Source organism: Solanum lycopersicum, chromosome 1 (assembly GCF_036512215.1).
Source record: "Solanum lycopersicum chromosome 1, SLM_r2.1".
Taxonomy (NCBI): Eukaryota; Viridiplantae; Streptophyta; class Magnoliopsida; order Solanales; family Solanaceae; genus Solanum; species Solanum lycopersicum.
Window position 1 is genome coordinate 71,835,468 of NC_090800.1, and position 20,569 is coordinate 71,856,036.

Genomic DNA, 20,569 nt, shown 5'->3' on the forward strand with positions numbered 1-20,569 from the left:
TCCTTTTCTTATATCATCGGAATAAATGGTCCATCAAGTACAATATCCCATAACTCGCTGTCTTCAGCCATGAGGTAATCATGCATTCTAACTTTCCACCAACTGTAGAAATGTTCATTGAAACGAGGAGGTCTTGTTGACGACTGACCTTCTTCGAGATTAAGTGGAGCAGTCATTCTAGAACAAATATCACTTCCTTGGTGTTAACCAAATAAAGAGTGTCTGCCCTGATACCACTTGATAGAATATATGCCTTCACTTAACAGAATAATGGACCAGGTCCCTTACTACACTAATGAATATAACCAGAAAGTTAAATGCAGTAAAATCAACACAATGATTTTACGTGGAAACCTCCTTGCTAAGGAAGTAAAACCACAACTTGTCTCACAGGATTTTCAATCGTTTTCACTAATCTTCAAAAGCAAAAGTAAAACACGATTACAACAAATGTGAGAAGAAGTTTTTAATCTCACGTTTAAGCAATAGTCTCTATTGCTTAACAAGCCTAAGTAGAAAACAATCTACCCACTAAGCTATCCCACTTGGACAACCTAGACTTTTAACACTGCCCACTGATTCCTTTATAGTTTCAGGAATAGGTTACAATATAAGAACAAGAGAATATATTCCTAAACAGCTACACTAAAAGCTCCAGAGATTACTGCTGTTCTTGGAATAATTCTACCTTTCGTTTTCTAGCAGCCTTTGCAAATGTTCTTGAAAAGTTCTACCCAAGATGTTTAGGAAAGTCCCTTTTATATGGACAAGTCACTTTTCTTAAACTCTTTGCCATTGGTTGGAGAAGTCTCACTTTCTGACGCCATTGGGAAGCGTGCACCTACTTTCTGTACCGTCTCCAGCTGGCAATCAACTGGCTCGTCACAATGAGAGTCTGGTACCTCTACAAGGTCCCTGAGTTTGTTTCATCTTCAACACTCAAGCAAGAAACCTGGTACCTTTACAAGGTCCTTAAGTTTGTCAAATCATCAAAACTGCAAATAACAGTCTCCAAGAACAAGATATCCCTTATATTCAGAATCACAGAACCATGGATCATGTTATTCAGTTCTTTTCAAAAGATTGCCTAGATTGGTTGTTACTTCATTGCTTGGAATCTGAGTACTCTTTCATTTGTTTAGGATTAAGTTTGTTCATTGTCCAACCGTATATCTCTGGGACGGATTATGTGTTCTGCAAATCATTGAGCAGTGAAAAGTCTACACAGAGATGTACTCTTTTGAGAGCATCAACAAGTTGTAGCATTTCACTTGGAAAATGTTACAAGTTTTGTGAGTAGAAAAAGATCTTTGCACCAAATACTCCTTCAGTCCAAAAAACTGTTTTATTATGTTTAAAATAGACCTTCACTTTTGTTTGTCTGAATCAAGAGATACTTTATTACTTAGTTTCTAAATTACTCTCCTTATTATCTATAGGTTCTCAAAGTAATTTATACTTTTTAGAAGGTGATATAACAAAATTGTTATTCTATCTTGTGGGTGCCCCAAGTTGATGAATTTTTCTTCAACGATCTAAAATTAATACTACGTTAATAAAGATTGAATTTATATATATTTAGTATAAAAATTGTTGTCGAGTCGAACAAGTGAAAATGGTACTCTGGAAGTAATGTTTTTAAAAAATACATGAAAGAACGAGCAAATTTATATACAGACAAACGGGGCTCTATGATAACCTTGAAGTCCACATACCATGCAGCCAACGTGCTGTTCCGATAAATCCCAGGAGTCTAGGCTCCATTACTGGTGCCGGAAAAGGGACGACAGAAGATGGCCGGAATTCTATGCGCTTGTGGAAATACGGTAAGTATGATGAATGCAACGACGATGTTTAAGTTTAACCCTATAATGTCAGGTATTCATCTTTCAATTTCAATACCTGAAAATTGGGGTTTTTACTCGTATATATGTTCAAGCTTAAAGTCCCTTAGTGTATTATCATAGCTTGAAACTATATCAATTTGTTGAATCTTGCGAAAATGTGATAGTTTAGCTGCTCATAAATATATTATTATCAAAATTAACAAATGTTACAAAGAAAGTGATAAATTTGTACTTTTGGCCCCATTTTGTGCTAATATTTAAAATTTTCAGCTCAAGCTTAATAACTCGATAAGCTTATATGTTTCGTATCATAACATCCCACAAGTTATGTGAAGGATTGGGTAATGCTTTTACTACGAGAGCAAAATAAATCTTTGGATAGTGAATCTCAGAAGCAGGGTGCAGCTAGGAGTGGAGGCTGCCCGGAGAAACTTACTAGTCATTTCCATCCACTGTTGAGGCTTGGTTAACTAGTGTTGATACCACTACAGTAAATGTCTCAGGTGTAACACGGTGAGGTAGAATTGAGGTTTCTTCTATGGTTGGTGTCCAAACTTGAAGTCACATTAGTTTCTAAGCAGCAAATCTAAGAAAATTGCAGTGGATGTGATTGAACTTTGAAATAAAGGCAACAACTATGCTGTTTTTTCCTGTCGTGCAGTTGAAATTGAAGCTATACCTTGGTAACAGCGGTGAGGAGTTTGTTTCCAGAATAATGCAAGTATATTTGAATTCCTTTTGTAAATATATGTTTGAACATTTCTATGCATTTCGAACAAGGAGAATAATAACCAAGATCATACCTTTTTCATAATATAAAGTGTAGGTTCCTAAATATTATCAAGATACGGAAGGAGGAATTATAAGGGAGGAAGGATCCAGATATTACTTACAAAGAACATACTAATATAAGAAATAAGACTACTCTTGAATAGCTAGCCCCAATAGAATATAGGCATCTTCACACACGCTGTGCACATGCTTCTATTTAGAGGTGGCAAATGGGCGGGTTGGCCTGAATTTAGGCGGGTCAAAATGGGCTGAGTTGATAAATAACCTGCCAAAAGTTACTTGAGAGCTAATAATGGGCGGGTCAATAATCAGCCCAAACGTATGCAGGTTATGATTTCATGGACTAATTTCACCACCTCTGCGCCTTATAACCAAGGTACCAAATGTAATTTGCTAAGTTTCTAAATCTGCCCTCTGCCTTGATCTTTTTGTCATTTTAATGCCGAAGTATAACACAGAAATTAAGCAGCAACCATGTAAATTCTTCTTTCATTATATTTGACATCTGATCTGTATCTGTATTTTCTCATGTTATCTTGCATTCTATGTCTTTATATATAATGGTGTTTGTATGGGATGTTTCCCAAAAGAGAAAAGTTAAAACTATAACTATGGCTTTATAATAGTTTTAAGAGAAAAGTTAAAACTATAACTATGGCTTTATAATAGTTTTAACCAAACCTTCAATTTATAAAATTTGTCTTCAGCATGTTAAAGATTAAACAACATGCATTAGGAGTATTTCCACAATCAGACACCTCTGATTTAGAAAACAAATTAAAGATCTTAAAAAACCATTTTGGTGCTAAAATCACTTAAAGCTGGATTACTAGAGATAAGCTGATATCCTCCGATGGAATAAGTGATCACAGAAAAGGAACAACAAGTAGAAGAAATGACTAGAGCCCTTTCTCCGGGGTTGGAAGTGCTGGAGCTTTACGGCTGCCAAAGCTGGGGCAGACGTCAAAATCTGCTTATTATGAAAAGTATTTTTGGTCAGAAGTGTTTCTCCAAAAAGTAATTTGAGAGAGTAACCTGTTTATCTTTCACTTTTTTTATGGTGTCATTTGGTTGTAGTAGAAATTATTCTTAAAAAAAGCATCAAGTAGTCATTTGTGTGAAACTGGAAGGGAAATACTTTGTTAAAAGTTGGAGAGAATGTCTGATCTTTGAGTACTTTGAAAGCAAGTGGAAAATTCCGAAAAGCAACAATTACTTTTCCTTTTTTTCTTCTTTATAGTGTCTGTCATCGCAAGAAAGCATATATTTTTGGAAATTCTTAACATGAGTTTGAGTGAAGGAAGATATGGAATTAGATAATCACTTCTTTAAAATGTTAGCTAATCAATATTCTCGCTTTAAAAATATTATTTTGAACCCACTCTTGTTATTCTCAACCCTGAATTCCCAGGTTATAAATCTCTGTGAATCTGTTGCTTGGAATAACACAATCAAACACTCCATTACCTCTCTTAAGCTTTCATTTTCACATAAAATTCTCGAATCTTTGATTTTCATACCAAATTCTCCATTTCCCGCTCTCTGATATTTCATTTTCATACCAAATTCTACATTCTTACTCTTTTAGCTGTCATTCCAAATTCTCCGATTGCTCTCATATTTCATTTTCATACCAAATTCTCCAATTCCGCTCCTCTCATATTTCATTAATTCTCATTCCAAATTCTCCATTAGCGCTCTCTGATATTTCGTTTTCATACCAAATTTTACATTGTTGCTCTTTTAACTTTCATTTCGACACCTTCCAGTAACTAAGAAAACTAGTCAAAAAGAGAGAACTAGAAAGCAAAAAAGAAGCAGCAGAGTTCAGACTTGATAGTTGAAAAAAAGGCTTATTACTAAACTATACTAGCAATGGAATTCTTATCTATTTTTGTGGAAAAAGTCACAGATTGCTTGATGCAGCCAGTTGTGCGAGGGATTGGGTATTTGCTTTACTACAAGAGAAACATCAGATGTATGGATAAAGAATCTGAGAAGCTGAAGAATATCAGAAGTGAGGTACAGCGAAGAGCGAATGATGCCCGGAGGAACTTAAAAGACATTTCACCCAATGGCAAGGCTTGGTTAACTAGTGTTGATACCACTACAGCAGATGTGACAGCTGTAATGCAGCAAGGTAGAACTGAGGTTGAAAGATATGGTTGGTGTCCGAACTTGAAGTCACGTTACTCACTGAGCAGGAGAGCTAAGAAAATTACACTGGAGTTGATTGAACTTCAGACTGAAGGCACCAATCCAAATGCTTTCTCCTATGATCTTCCAGTACAAAGTGAGTCTACATATCGTAACACTGTTAAGGAGTTTGACTCCAGAAAATTGAAAGAGGATGAGGTCATGGCAGCTTTGAAAGATGACAGGGTCACTATGATTGGGATATGTGGTATGGGTGGTGTTGGTAAGACAACACTTGCTGAGAAAATCAGACATAAGGCAATACAAGAAAGGTTGTTCGATGATATTGTCATGGTAACTGTCAGTCAACAACCAAACTTGAAAGGAATTCAGGGTGAGATCGCAGGAGGACTCGGGCTGAAATTAGAAGGGGATAATTTCTGGAGCCGTGGAGATCAGCTGCATACAAGGTTAATGGATCAGAACAGGCGCACCCTTGTCATTTTGGATGATGTTTGGGAGGCTCTTCATGATCTAGAGAAACTTGGAATTCCCAGTGGTAGCAACCACAACCATCGGTGCAAAGTGACATTGACGACACGTATCCGAGATGTTTGTGAAGCAATGGGAGCTCAGAAGATCATGGAAGTTGGAACTTTACCTGAAGAGGAAGCATGGATCCTTTTCAAGGAGAAAGTCGGTAATTTAGCTGACGATCCTTCTCTACTTGATGTCGTAAAAGATGTTGCCAAAGAATGCAAGGGATTGCCACTTGCAATTATTACAATTGCAGGAGCGCTTAAGCATAAAACCAAGCCTTCATGGGAGGATGCCCTTAAACAATTACATGATGCAGAAACAAGAAATATCCCTGGAGTGCACACCAAGGTGTATAAACATCTGAGGCTAAGCTATGATTACTTGGAAAGTGATGAAGCCAGGTATCTTTTTTTGCTTTGTTCTTTGTTCAAGGAAGATAGTAATATTTGGTCTGAAGATTTGCTTACATATGGAATGGGGCTTGGCATCTTTTCGGAAATTAAAAATATAGAAGGAGCAAGAAATAGGGTGTGCCATCTGTTAGAAACATTGAAAGATCGTTTCTTGTTATCCGTAGGTTTAAGAGAAATTTTTGTCAAAATGCATGATGTGATCCGTGATGTGGCTATAAGTATTGCGTCTGAGGGAGAGCATAACTTTATGGTAAGTCACAATGTTAACTCAGAAGAGTTTCCAAGAAGAAGTTCTTATGAGCATTTCAGTCACATGTCAATTATTGCAAATAAATTTGATGAGCTTCATAGCCCAATAGTTTGCCCAAAACTGAAGCTCCTAATGTTACAGCTCTATTCTGAAAAGCCATTCAAATTACAGGACAACTTTTTTGATGGCATGTGTAAACTCAGTGTCTTAAGCATGAGGGGACACAGAGATTACGAGTCCATTCTGTCTTTTCCAGCATCCATTCGGAGGTTATCAAGTCTGAGGACGTTGTGTCTGAATTATTTAAGGTTAGATGACATATCCATTATTGGGGAACTTGTCACTTTAGAAATTCTCAGCATAAGTAATTCTCAGTTAGAGGAGGTGCCAGTGGAGATAGGAAAATTGACCAATCTAATTATGTTAAAGTTTTGGGATGGGTATAATATACGTAAAAGGATTTCAGCAGGGGTGTTATCAGGACTAGTTCGATTGGAGGAACTACTTATGGTGGGAGTAGAAAATTGTAGTTACTCCACCTTGAGGGAACTGGAATCCTTATCAAGATTGACTGTTGGGTGACTGTTCTGTTGATGTGATCTACAATAACTTGGGCCTTTCCTCCAAGTTGACACAGTACACTCTTATAGTGGGTAGAGAAGGTTCCATAAGAACTTCTAAGTTCGACAAGAAAATTTCTTTAGAGGTCACCAAGACTGCCCCATTGGGTGATTGGATCTGCCACCTGTTGAAGGAGAGCGAATTTGTAGAGTCAATCGGAAAGGGCTCTAATAATGTGTTGACTGAGTTACAGCTGAATGGATTTCAGAATGTGAAACGTCTCATCGTCTCTAATTGTGATTTAACATATTTATTGAACATCTCACACAAAGTAATCAAGTTCCCCAATTTATATCAGTTGGATCTTCAATCTCTGGAATGCCTCACTCACTTTTGCAGTGAAAACGTTGAGGGCATTGAGTTCCCTCAGTTATGGAGAATGAGATTCTATGAGTTACCTGAGTTCCAAAATTTGTGGCCTACAGCCAACAAATCCATCACTCACTCAAATCCTCTTTTTCATGAAAAGGTTTGTTTCTTATCATGAAAAAGAAAAACTTCTTTATATATGAAAACCAGCTTTATGAATAAAACTTTTACCTTTTACTCAAGCATGAAGATATTTACTCGCACAAAGTCTACTCTTTTGTCATTATACAAATGACTCGGATATACCCTTTTTATCTAAAAAAAAATCAATACTTGAACGTTTGCAGGTTTCTTGTCCCAACCTGAAAGATCTTACCATCTGGAAACTTGAAAGCATAAGTGCTCTATGCTCTCACCAACTTCCAACTGACTACTTCAACAAACTTGAAACATTGACTATATATAGTTGTGGAAAATTGAGAAACTTGATGTCTCCATCAGTGGCCAAAGGTCTGTTGAATCTCCAAGTGTTATGTATAGAACACTGTCAATCAATGGAAGAAGTGATCACAGAAGGAGAAGGAGAAGGAATCATCACCTTATTTCCCCTCTTGTTAGAACTGGAGCTTCGCGGGCTGCCTAAGTTGGGGCATTTCTTTCTGACGAACAATGCTCTTAAATTTCCAGTTCTTAGAAACGTGACTATCCGAGGCTGCCTTGAAATGAAGACGTTTGTTCAACAGGGAATATCTGTGAGTACACCTTTTCTTATAAGGGTGAATCGTGCTAGGATGAAAGAAGATGATCTGAATAAATGGGTACAACAGAGGTTCAATTCTAAGGTTTGTCTTGTTTCATACCTATATAAGTAATTGCTACATAATTCTAATTAGGTTCTACTGCTCTCTTTCCGTTTTAGATACTTATTTACGTTCGATAACTTTCTTTTACTTAATAAGCTAGTCATCTCTCTCTTCTTTTGCATTCTCTGTTTCCTACAGGAACAAAAGGCTACTGATGGCAACATCGCTGAATCTGGTCATGGCAAGAGTTAGGAAAGCAGTAACAACTCAAACGAAATAATGCAAGTAGGACAGCACACAATGGAGAAATCAACGACTGCTAGAAATCCAGGCTTCTCTCTTTTCTCTTTTACACTCGATCCTTTTTCTTTAAAAGAAGGGATGGCGAGGAACTCATCTTCAAATTTGACAACCTATCACATTGCGGGTGAAAGTGGCTGCAATAAGAAAGAACTCATTGAAGAGTACAATCCATTTGCAAATCGAATTTGAGTTTACCTTTTCCAATATAGATAGATAGAGGTGGCTGTCTGCCTGAGATTTTAGTTTCTATCCTCTGCTGAGTGATGGAAGTTTGAGAACTTGTAATTTTACTTTGCTTTGAGTTTTTAAAGTTGAGATGAAAGGATGTCAAGGCTTTTTGGTTGGCAAAATTATTCAGTACTTATGAAAAGATTGGTGACTAGTTTTCTTGGAATCTGATCTCTCTTCCATTGATTAAGGATTCAAATTCGGTATCATTATTGTGCAGTGAAATCTATACATAGATGTACTCTTTGAAGAACATCAACAAGTTAGATAGCTGCTACTCACCCCAAATTGTATCCCTTCCATTCTATTTCATGCATCAACTAGTATTTTTTTGTTTAGCCTATTTAAGAAAGTGATTTTTTCTTTTAAATGTTGTATGGATGTAGCGATTAACAATTTATGGAGAAACACATTCTTTTTTTTTTTTTTGAGATGGACTAACAAGAAAAATAGGTGACACAAATTGAAACAGAAAGGATTAACTAGTTTGCCATTTTATGTTCATGTTGCACGCTAACTTAGAGATTGATACAGTAATGAATTTAGCACCATCACCCCTTTCTGGATCTTTAAATACAATTATGTTTTATCAGGTAATGTTCAAGGACTCTTTTTAGAATGACTTAGAGTCCCCATTGGTTAAGAATAGACCCATCATGATTTGCTTAAACGGACTTGGGCAGTTTTTATCGTGAGCTAATTTTTTGGGGATGAGTTATGCGCATGTCATATCTTAAAGCATATCTTTCACCTGGTTACATGAGACTTGCCTAGTGCAGTGTACGTCTCTTATATGTGAAGGCTATTACAATGGAGGGAAGTTTACCCCTGTGTACACCCTAAGGGTAGCGATTGCAAGTTTCATTATCATAAAAAATTGAGTGCCTATTTTATAATTATTCCTTAAAGACAAATTTCATCTCTATAGTATAAAATAAGTTTGTAAAAATGCCACGTAGATCGAAAAGGGGTAGAAAATTATTAATAAAATAAGTTGAGGAGAGTAATAGAACCTTAGTATAGTATAAGTTTGTCTCTGAGATTTCGGACATAGGTTGAGGGGGTACTTGTGCATTTTCTGCTTTATTATTTGATAAAATTTTGAGATTTTAGCTAAGTAGTAAATCCTGGTACATATGGCAAGAATGCCTTAGAGTATCTCACAGGTAGTAGTCCAGTTAACATTTACTCATAAACAACCCAATTAGAAAATTACCAAGTCCTATTTTGAACTATAGATCCACTTACAATGATAAATAATTATGGTGTTCATATCCACATCATATTTTGGACAAAATGATCAAGAAAGTATCATGCTCTTGAATTAAGATTAAAATGTTAATCATAATAGATAGTAATAAGGATCCAAGATTGTGAAAAGTTCTGAAAGACGGACAGATCTTTTCTCTTCTGGGGTAACCTATAAAGCCCTAATCTTTAGAATTGCCCCGATTTAAACATTAAGACTTTGAATAATCTACCAAAACTAATGGTATATCTGATCATATCAATATGTTACTTGGCATTATGCAGTTGATTTTATTTTGGTTTGACCCTTATTCCTCTTGCTGAAATTCTTCTCTTTGGGCAAAGAATCATGCATGTTGTTTTTGCTTGAATCATTTCTCTTCTCAAATGCCTGGTCGTTGATTCATGTCATGCTGCACATTGTCAGGTTAGGTGCGTTGAAGTATATATGGAGTTCTATCAAACAAAAGCAAAGCACAAGAAACTTACATGAGTATGCTCTTTGCGAACTCGCAACATAAATGGAAAGTTTGAGCCAAAGCCTATTGAGCTGTTGTCACTACTTATCAGGGTGATTGTTGGCTTACTTTTTGAAATTGGACAGGCTTAGTCAATTTGAAACATTTTTATTAAGTTATCAATGAGAAAACCAGATTAGACGTATTCGTTTTTGTTGGCTTCTGCTCTGCTGCTAATCTTTAATGCATCAGATAGATTGAGATATCAGGAAATCATGACGCAATTAAACCTATCAGATGATAATGTTATTCTTGTTCGGCTTCTTCATTCCCTTTCATGTGCGAAGTACAAGATTCTCAACAAGGAGCCAAGCACCAAAAACAATTTCTCCGACTGATGTCTTTGAGTTCAACTCAAAGTTCACTGACAAAATGAGGAGGATCAAGGTACAATTAATGATGAGTAAGTTTAGCCTTTTTACTATGAATTGTTGCACTACATTAATGGGTATGCAGATACCTTTCCCTGCTGTTGATGAGAAGAAAAAGATAATTGAAGACCTTGACAAGGATAGGCCGTATGCTATAGATGCTTCAATTGTGCGTATTATGAAGAGACATAAAGTATTGGCCCACCAGCAACTGGCTGTGGAATGCGTTCAGAAGTTGGGACGAATGTTCAAGGTATCCAAGGGATAAAGTCCTACTTCTCAATTTTAATGTTTGTTATTCAAATTCAACCGAGCTAACTACTTTGTTTTGAATACTCCATAGCCTGATGTCAAAGCTATCGAGAAGAGAATCAAAGATTTGATAAGTAGAGAATACCTAGAGAGGGACAAAGATAACCCAAATTTGTACAAGTAGTTGGCATGATTTGTGTTGATCATAGTATTTGGAGAAACATGCTGCCCAAGATGAACTTCCTGGAACTTTAATTGCCTTCCGTTCAGGAGCTTGAAACATTTTGTAGAAATGGTTAAGATCTCAGGACAAAGTAGAATTGCCTCTCAGATACTTGAGATGCCATTTCATTAACTTATTCCAATCTTATTAGCCCTTTCACTTGCTCTATTATGTATTTTATCTGCTAACTGTTCGAGTTTGAGTTAATAATGTTACTTACATTTAGCCCCCGCCCCACCCAAAAAAAAAAAGAGAATGTAAGATAGATATTCATTCACATGTCCTTAATCTCCAATTTCACAAAATTTAACTATTACTACAAACACATTTTTTCACTGAACAAATGTTATCAAACATGTCATTTATTCTTGAATGACCATTTAAAATTTGGACAGTGAAACAATAATGATTAGTATGACCTATGAAGGTATGGTGTCTCCTATTAAAATATGTGAAGCTCAAATCATCAAATTACCATCTGAAAAAACTCGAAAGTATATATTAGGAAGATAAATAAATAAAAAAAATTCAGTAAAATTTGTTTGATCTACTTTTCTTTTTAGTCTAATTAGAAAAGAATGATCTTTTTTCTTTTTTAAAATTTTTTATCTCAACTTTAATCCTAACATGTTTAAATTTATAATTTACTATTATATAAGCAAACTTCAATTTTATTACTCTGAGATTAAATTTAAAATTTATTTCTTTTTAATTACTCTACCTCATCCGGAAGTGAGCCATGATCCCATTACGATAAAGTGCACAGATATACTAGTAAGCTTTAGTTTGCACTATCACATTCACTATTGGGTGTATTCAACTTCAATCAATAGGCAATAATCATTTAATACCTGGGATAAAAACTCTATAGAGTTATTAAGGCGAATGAACTTAATTTGATTATCACAAAACTATGCTCATAAGCATATTGTTTTTGCCAATAATTTTGCCAATGCCAAATTGAGGCACACATAAAACTATTTAGAAGAAACATTTGTTAGGACCATGAAGTATCTAAATGACGTACTAGGTGGGTGAATATGTTTACAAATATCCACATGTATATATTTTAAGAACGCTGGAAATTTAATCTCAACTTTCGTCGTTGATGGCTTCACCATCAACTTGACTTGATAACAAGCAGCACAAGAAAATCCTATTTTAAAGAATCTTTAGGTTCGATGTCCATTTGAATTTTTCATAATTTGTCTCACCATTATAGGCTCAGGATATCCCAGACGATCTGAGTATCAAAATTAGTAATTTTTGATTTACTATAAATTGTGTCTTAATTGCACTAATTTTTGTTCAATATAAATCAGAAAATAAAATAGAGAACTGTTCTATAACACATGTCTACCCAGTGACATTCTTGTTCATATCATGTCTACAACCAAGATCACGGCCTTTTCCAGCATGGTGGACATACACTCATCTACTCCAGACATTTATCAAAAGTTCTCATTCATCACGCATGGAACACAATCATTTAAGTATATAAAATTATGATAACTGAGAAATTCATTCCATATTCACGTGCATTATTTAATCACTTGTCTTCTTTCATATATGTTTAGCTCTGCTACCACATTCACTTTAAGAGAATGAAGTGATTTTAATGGGATATGGTTCATGACTAATTTTCATCACAATCACATTATTGTCTTAGCTGTCATTATTTCATCATTATGGTGCATTGAGCCTCAAACCTGGCGTTCAATCTATATGAAGGCATTTTAGGTCACAAATCTATGGAACTTAAGCCAACATCTTATCATCATGGTGCACTTGGACATAAATTTGATGTCTTACCCTTTTGATGCGATCAAACATAAATTCTCAGTCTTACCCTATTGATGCGATTGAACTTGAATCCATCATCTTATCCTTTTAATGCAATTGAACTTGAATCCATCGTCTTACTCTCAATCAATTACATTGTGCATCTCTAACAATCTCGTATAAAATAGAAAATTAAATTAAGAGCAAGATTAAATAGATACAAGCAATGATGACCACATATATGCTATTCCTTATACAGATATGCATTAGTCTATATCTTGCTTCAAGATTTACTTTTCAAAAGTGTTCAGTCAGAATACTTTAAAAATACATATGCTTAATAAATCTTATCATACCTTAGGGATGATTTTATACCGGCCAAAATACAATTTACAGTTTTACCTTACTATCTAATTTCTCTATGGATTAGAATCACGTGTTGCTGACGTATTATGAAATCATATATATATATATATATATATATATATATATATATATATATATATATATAGAGAGAGAGAGAGAGAGAGAGAGAGAACCTTAAGCCCGCCTACATAGTGCCACCACAAACAAGGATTTCCTTTTAATTTATTTTATCTCCCAAACTAGCCTTGTCATTTCATGAAAAGTTGTGACTTTTATGAAAAAAATGTAAATTTTATGAAGAGTTGTCACTTTTATGAAAAGTTGTGCCTTTTATGAAAGGTGGTAACCTTTTCAAGGGTTGTATCTTTTCCAAAGAGTTATAATATTTTCGAAAAGTTGTGACTTTTATGAAAAATTATGATTTTTATGAAGAGTTCTCACTTTTATGAACAGTTATGACTTTTATGAAAGGTTTTGACCTTTTCGAAGGGTTGTTAACTTTACCAAAGAATTGTAACCATTCTGGTAAGACACAATAATCATTTGTTCACACTAACCTTTGTTATGTATAAATAGTGGACTTTCTTCTCCTACCTTTTAAGTTTTACTTGGGTGCTAATTTTTATTCAATAGACCTTTAAAATTTTATATTTGAACTTCTATATATTTTAACTTTAGTTTTGTCATGATCATTTGTAGACTGCAAATTTTGTTCTTTAGTAACTTATGATTTGAGAATTGTGAAATTTAATCATAATTGTGGATTCTCTGAATGCAGAACAAGATAAAAAAAATAAGGACATGCAAAACGACGAAACTGATTATAAGTGAGGCAAGTCCTGAAGGGATCAAGATTGTTGGCATTCCGAAATTATGTGAGTAATTATATAGTTCTGCACTTTCCATTTTTCTTAAACTTTGGTTGCAATTAATTTGATTTGTATGAACAAGTGTAGTATTTTGTCTTGATTTTTTCACTCCTTTTATTGATTTTAACTGATGGTGTATCCAAAATAACCTTTCTATCCTCCAAGATAGGAGTAGGTTTTGTATCCACACTATTCTTCTCATACACCTGTGAGATTACAATGGAATAATCATTCTATGTCGAACGTTTTTAATTTGAGTAATTTAAAATCCCTTTATTAGAAAACAAATATTTTAAATAAGATTAATGTGGACTATCATATTATGTTTCAAGTTTTTTACTTCCAGATTATTTTGGTGGAGCCAATGGAGACATAGCACGTGATCTGTATCACAAACAAGGTGTATAAAATCACTCTGTTTTAATCTAATTATTTTGCATCCCATTCATTGTTATAAGTTAAGTTGATATAACATAATTTGGTAAAGTCATAATTTAAAAGAGAGGGTTATCTGTGTAGAAGATTGATTGATATCAATAATAAAAAGGAAAATTACACAATGTAAATTATATATATTCAGATCCGTCTTAATTAAGATTTAGAGTGTGTTTGGTATGAAGGAAAATATTTTTCAAATCAACTCATTTTCCTCAAAATTAAGGAAAATGACTTCCCTTAAAAAAATTAAGGTAAACATTTTCCAAAACTCTCCTCCAATTTCAAATTACATTTGTTTTTGGGAAAAATATCAATTTTTTATAAAAAAAAATTCAATTTCAAAATTTTATTTTTTCACCCGATCCCTGACGCCCCCACCCACCACCAGCCACCCCCTCCCCCCCATCCCAACCCCACCCCTACCCAAAAAATTAATTTTCTTTTTAAAAATATTTTCAACTTTAAATTTTTATTTTTAAACTCCTGCCCCCAGCCAGTCCCTACCCCCCCCCCACCCCTAACCCCCCAAAAAATAATTTTATTTTTAAAAAATACTATCAACTTCAAATTTTTATTTTTCCACTCCTAACCCCTCCCCCTGCCCCCACCCACTACTCCCACCCCACCACCACCCAAAAAAATAATAATTTTACTTTTTAAAAATATTTTAAATTTCATAAACTATTATTTTTACTCTAGTAAAAATAAAAGATGTCTCTCAAAAACATTTTTCATTCATAAATCAAACAGTAAAAATCATTTCTGAAAAATAGTTTCTACTCATCATCCAAACATGAAAAAATAAGTCCAAAATCTACTTGTTTTCCAGGAAAACATTTTCTAGGAAAACATTTTCCTCCATACCAAACACACCCTTAGAGTCAAATAAATTTCTTGGTTATTATATTTAGCAAAATTGCAATGTTGTGGAATGCACACAAGTACATACTTTTCAATTTTCTTAACAACATTCGAAAGATAGCTTTTGACCCTGGATTTTTAAGCATTACCCTTGATACATATTTATTTAATTATTTGAAAATTGATTTTACGTATTTTAGGTCCTTCAGACGTTAAAATAATCTTATGTACAGGTACTAAAGTCTTTTGATAGAGTGTTTAAGAACATTATTGGATAGTGTATAACTATTTTTGACATTACTTGTCCTAAAAAATTTCTCAACATGCAACTAAGCAAAGAGAAAGAGTAGTAAAGAAAATACGAATAACAATCTCATGTCAAAAGGAATCAAGGATGAAATTCTTTTAAGATTGCAGTTACACTTTCAGAATTTCATCATGAGACCTATCTATGACATTATCTTTGTGAAGAAAGATCGGTGTTTTGGTATATTAAGGATGGTTTTATTTTTAATCATGCTTATTCATAAATTAACAGTCATTGCTTGTTGATACCATAGTGTTTCTATATATTTGATAATACTTGATAGAAAATATAATTTTCTACATATTAGTTATACATCCTATAATATTGCATATGTTGTGTATAACTTATATATGTACTAGATTTTCTTATTAAATCTTAGCAAATGACCCAAGTGTCTTCTAATTTGTGGTCTACAGTATTCAAGAAATGATTTTTAAAGAGTTGATAACAGTCAGTTCATTTACTTTTTCCATGAAGAAAGATATTTGAGTACATCTAATTTTCATTGCAAGATGATGTCCAACTCATGGTTGCCCTGAGATTAGAAATTATACATCTCGTATCGATTGATCCTTATTTATTCATAATAGGCTGATTATTTTTTAACTTAAATATTATGTGAAAACAAGACACATACTTTCTCTTTATTTAATCCATCCCATTTGTATCGTGATGGTTTTCTTATTAGATGGAAGGGAACCTATAAATTCAGAAAAATCTTAAAATTAATTTTACAACAATTATATTGATGAACTTATTAGTCATGATCATAATGAATTATAAGCATTACAACATTGGAAAAATATAGTACACTTTGCTTATAACATATACATATTAGGGAGAAAAGAAAATTAAAAATTTCCGAATTCCCCTTAACATTACACTAAAAAATCTTTCATATCTTTTAGTATTGGAGGTATTCAACCATATGTTATGTTATTTTATTGTGATCCACCATAAATACTTGAAGTTAAATATGAGAGTTGATTGAAACGAAAGATTGTGTATTATAACATTTTCATCATACATTAGATAAGATAATTTAGAATTTTCTATTAACCGTAGGAAAGATTTCACAACATATATCTTAGGAGAATTATATGTTCATAGATTGTTGCTTGAATACTCATCTGCAATGAAAATGTACAGGAGAAATGACATATTTTGTTTGACAAAAAAATATCAACTAAACAAATAATGAATATTAGGAAGAAGATATATAGTTTAAAAAAATCATAGTGTGAATTAGATCAAAATGAAATATGCTACTAAATCTCATCAAATTTTTGAAGTACCAGAAACTTCTCATTATACATATTTTCAATGTTCATGTTTGTTGGTCAACATTTTAATATTAATAGCTTTTTGGGATAATGCACAAGTACCCCCTCAACCTATGCCCAAAATCTCAGTGACACACTTATACTATACTAAGGTCCTATTACCCCCTTGAACTTATTTTATTAATAATTTTTTACCCCTTTTTAGCTTACGTGGCACTATCTTGTGGGCCCAACGATGGTTGACTTTTTTTTTAACTAGTGCCACGTAGGCTAAAAAGGGGTACAAAATTACATATAAAATAAGTGCAAGGGGGTAATAGGACCTTAGTATAGTATAAGTGTGTCTCTGGGATTTCGGGCATAGATTGAGGGGGTACTTGGGTATTTTCCCTAGCTTTTTTTATTAATTTGCTTGAAATGTTTGGAATAAATGTGATGGATTTGCTGTAACTGTTGGATATTTATATATGGAGCATAACTCTATTAGGAGTTAGTGCAGAATGGCATTTCAGTTTTGCAAAGTTGCAAAATGTCGTTGATATCATTAGTGCCTATTTGACGGTCACTCATATTTTATCCATTATCTCATTCTTTACTCCTCCATTATTCTTCATCCATTATATTTTGTAACATATATAACTCCAACGGTCATTATCTTCACCATTTACTATGCTATTGGTCTTCCTCTTCATTGCTTGTGTAACACCCCGTATTCTAAGTGAACTAGTTTATTGTATATGTCGCTTAAAAATTCCCTTGTGGTATAGTTATATACTCAGTTTCCTATGCGACTGGTGAAAATAGAATATGTTTGAAGTTGTAATATCCTATGCTTTCCAACACATATACGAATAATTGAACTTAAAAACAACAATTCAAACTCGGGATAGTAAAAAGTGGTATCAGAGCAGTTCGTCGTAGGGAATCTACAAAGTCGTGTCTAGTAAGAGCCTTAGTTATAAATGTGTTGCGCGCCACATTTATAATTAGGGGGCTGCTTGGACATTTAGAAAAGTTACCTTCCTTCATAATCATGATCGTGCGATAGAGCGAAGTTAAGAAGCTAATTTCCAGTTGTACCGGATCATGCTATTCATATTAACTACGGTTAAGGTTAATGGTTGTTAAAGTGTCAGCATGTGACATACAGAAACGACCTCAAGTTACCAAAAGTTTGACTAAATTGAGCTCAATTTATTCGACCATCTCAACTGTAAAGGCTTTTATGTTATTTGCATCTAAAGTTGTATTGGTTCAGCTAGTCAACATGTGTTGTATATAAAGATTTTCATCAGTAATCTGCATTAATAATTTACTTTCTCATCATCGGTTACTTGTTAAGCATGTAGTCATAGGGTACTCGTCCTCCTCACCTAGGGTTGGGGTGTGACAGCTCGGAAGACTTCTTCTTATATAAATAGTGGCGGTCTTCATTTGATTTTAGACATAACACACAACACACAAGAAAAGATATAGAGTGAAAGAGTTTAGTTAAAAAAAGAGTTCTTATTAGTTGAAGGGAGGTGTTCTTTTTTGTGGAGCTTTGGACTCAAATCTTGTCCAGAGTTGTTGAGTTATACTTTGTGAAGGTTGTATCTTGTAGGGACAAGTCAAAGAGGACTACTGCTGGACCGGTGAAAATATTTACTGCAGTGGACTTGAATCTTTTTGAAGAGAGCGAGATATCCGCGCCTCAGCCTGAAAAGATTTATTTCTTCATTTTATTTTTCAATTGTAATCTTGCAATTTTATTATTTTGTAAGTTTTTCACTAACAATTATAAAGAGATTCAAAAATTGCTACAATTGAAAAAATCACAGATGCCAAGATAGGAGACCTTAACAAGTCATTTCGGTTCAATGGTAACCATTTTAAGAGATGGAAGGGTTAAATACTTTTCTACATAAGTCTTCTCAATGTTTCTTATGTGTTAACTGAGAAAAAATCCTAATAAAGAAGACATCACCTCTATAATTGATGATGAAACTATTTCTCATCTAGAGAAAGTGAAAAAGTACGATGGTGATTCCTTAAGTGTTGGTATTATCTTCTTAATTATCTAACTGATAATTTTTATGATTATTATGATAGAACTTACTCTAGTGCAAAGAAAAGTTTTAAAACATAGCAGAGTAAGTATGATAGCAAAAAGGCTGGAGTAAAAAAAATATGCAGCTAGTAGATTTTTTCATTTCCAAATGTTGGACAACAAATCAGTGGTAGATTAAGCTCAAGACTTCATAATGATTGTTGGAGAGCTTGGGCCCGAAGAGGTTAAGATCGGAGATAACCTTATTGTTTGTGGCATAGTGGATAAACTTCCACCTTCTTGGAAGGAATTTCAAAAAACTATGTGCCACGATCAAAAGGAAACCTCTCTTGAAACGCTGATAATAAAAATTCGCATGGAAGAAGAAGCAAGGGGCTAAGATGCACTTTAACAAACAGAAGAAAACAACATCACAACGAAGGTAAATTTAATTACTTTGAATAATGCTACTCTTGAAACTCACAAAAAAATACTTCTTTGAAGCCTTAGGAGAAAAGATTCAAGAAAAATAATGGTAGAACTCCCAAGAAAAATAATGGTGAAAATAACCAAGCACAAAATCAACAAGTTCAAGAAAAGGGACCATGCTTTGTTTATGAAAAGAGTGGTCATATTGCTCGATTTTGCATATTCTGGAAACGTGATCTTAACCCTCAGATAAACGTTACTGAAAAACCTTTTGTAGCAGTGATTACCAACATAAACATGGTTGAGAATGTTGATGGATGGTGGGCTGATTCTGGTGTAAACCGTCACGTCTATTATGACAAAGACTGGTTTAAAAAATATTCTCATTTTGAGGAACCCAAAACCATCTTGTTTGGTGATGTTCACACTACTCAAGTGCTTGGAAAGGGAGATGTCGAATTGTGTTTTACTTCTGGAAGGGTATTAACTTTAAAAGATGTACTTTATACTCCTTTTATGACAAAAAATTTGATGTCTAGTTTTTTTTAATAAAGCACGCTTTAAACAGATTATTGAATCTGATCAACATGTAATAGTGAAGACATATTTTTTTTTGTGGGAAAGGGGTATGCATGTGATGGGATGTTTAAGTTGAATGTTGAGATTAAAAAATACTTCTACTTCTGTTTATATGTTTTCTTCTACCTATTTTTGGCATGCTCGTTTGTCATTAAATTGATCGTTATGTTGAAATCATGAGTGGTTTAGAATTAATCCCAATGGTTAAAAAGAATTTTGAAAAGTGTGGTGCTTGTAGTAAGCTAAAATCACTAAAAGGCTTCATTTTCAAGTTGAAAGAATAACTGATTTGTTAAAATTAGTTCATACTGATTGTAATCATTTAAAATTTATTAAATATAAATTTATAAAATGATTCGGATTATATTGAATTCATAAATATATTAATCCAAATAAATATTGTGGATTGATATAATTGAGTTAAATATTTAAGTCCAATAAATATGGATTTAATTAAAGTCTAAATTAATTGATTTGGACTACATTGGATGAACCCAATTGGTTAAACTCAATCTCATCTCATTCTAGAGCCCATCTTGGCGCCACGTGTGCAGATGATGTGGCATGGCAAGTCAAATAAGAAAACCAATAGAATCATGACATGTGTCAAAGATGACAAGCCCGCTCCATAAAACCCAAATGCCATGTCACTTCAATCTGATTGGCTGAACGGAATCCTATTCCAATCGCAACTCCTCTATTCTAAAACTATAAATAGGGGTCCTCATAATTCAGAAAAGGGAGAGAAAATTCTAAACAAGAAGCTAGAGAA

At 33.8% G+C, this 20,569-nt stretch overlaps 1 pseudogene; it reads left to right on the forward strand.

The window, feature by feature from the left end:
- Nucleotides 1–1,398: 1,398 nt before the first annotated feature.
- On the forward strand, nt 1,399–8,408 carry LOC101254234 (probable disease resistance protein At1g61300; annotated as a pseudogene).
- Nucleotides 8,409–20,569: the final 12,161 nt, after the last annotated feature.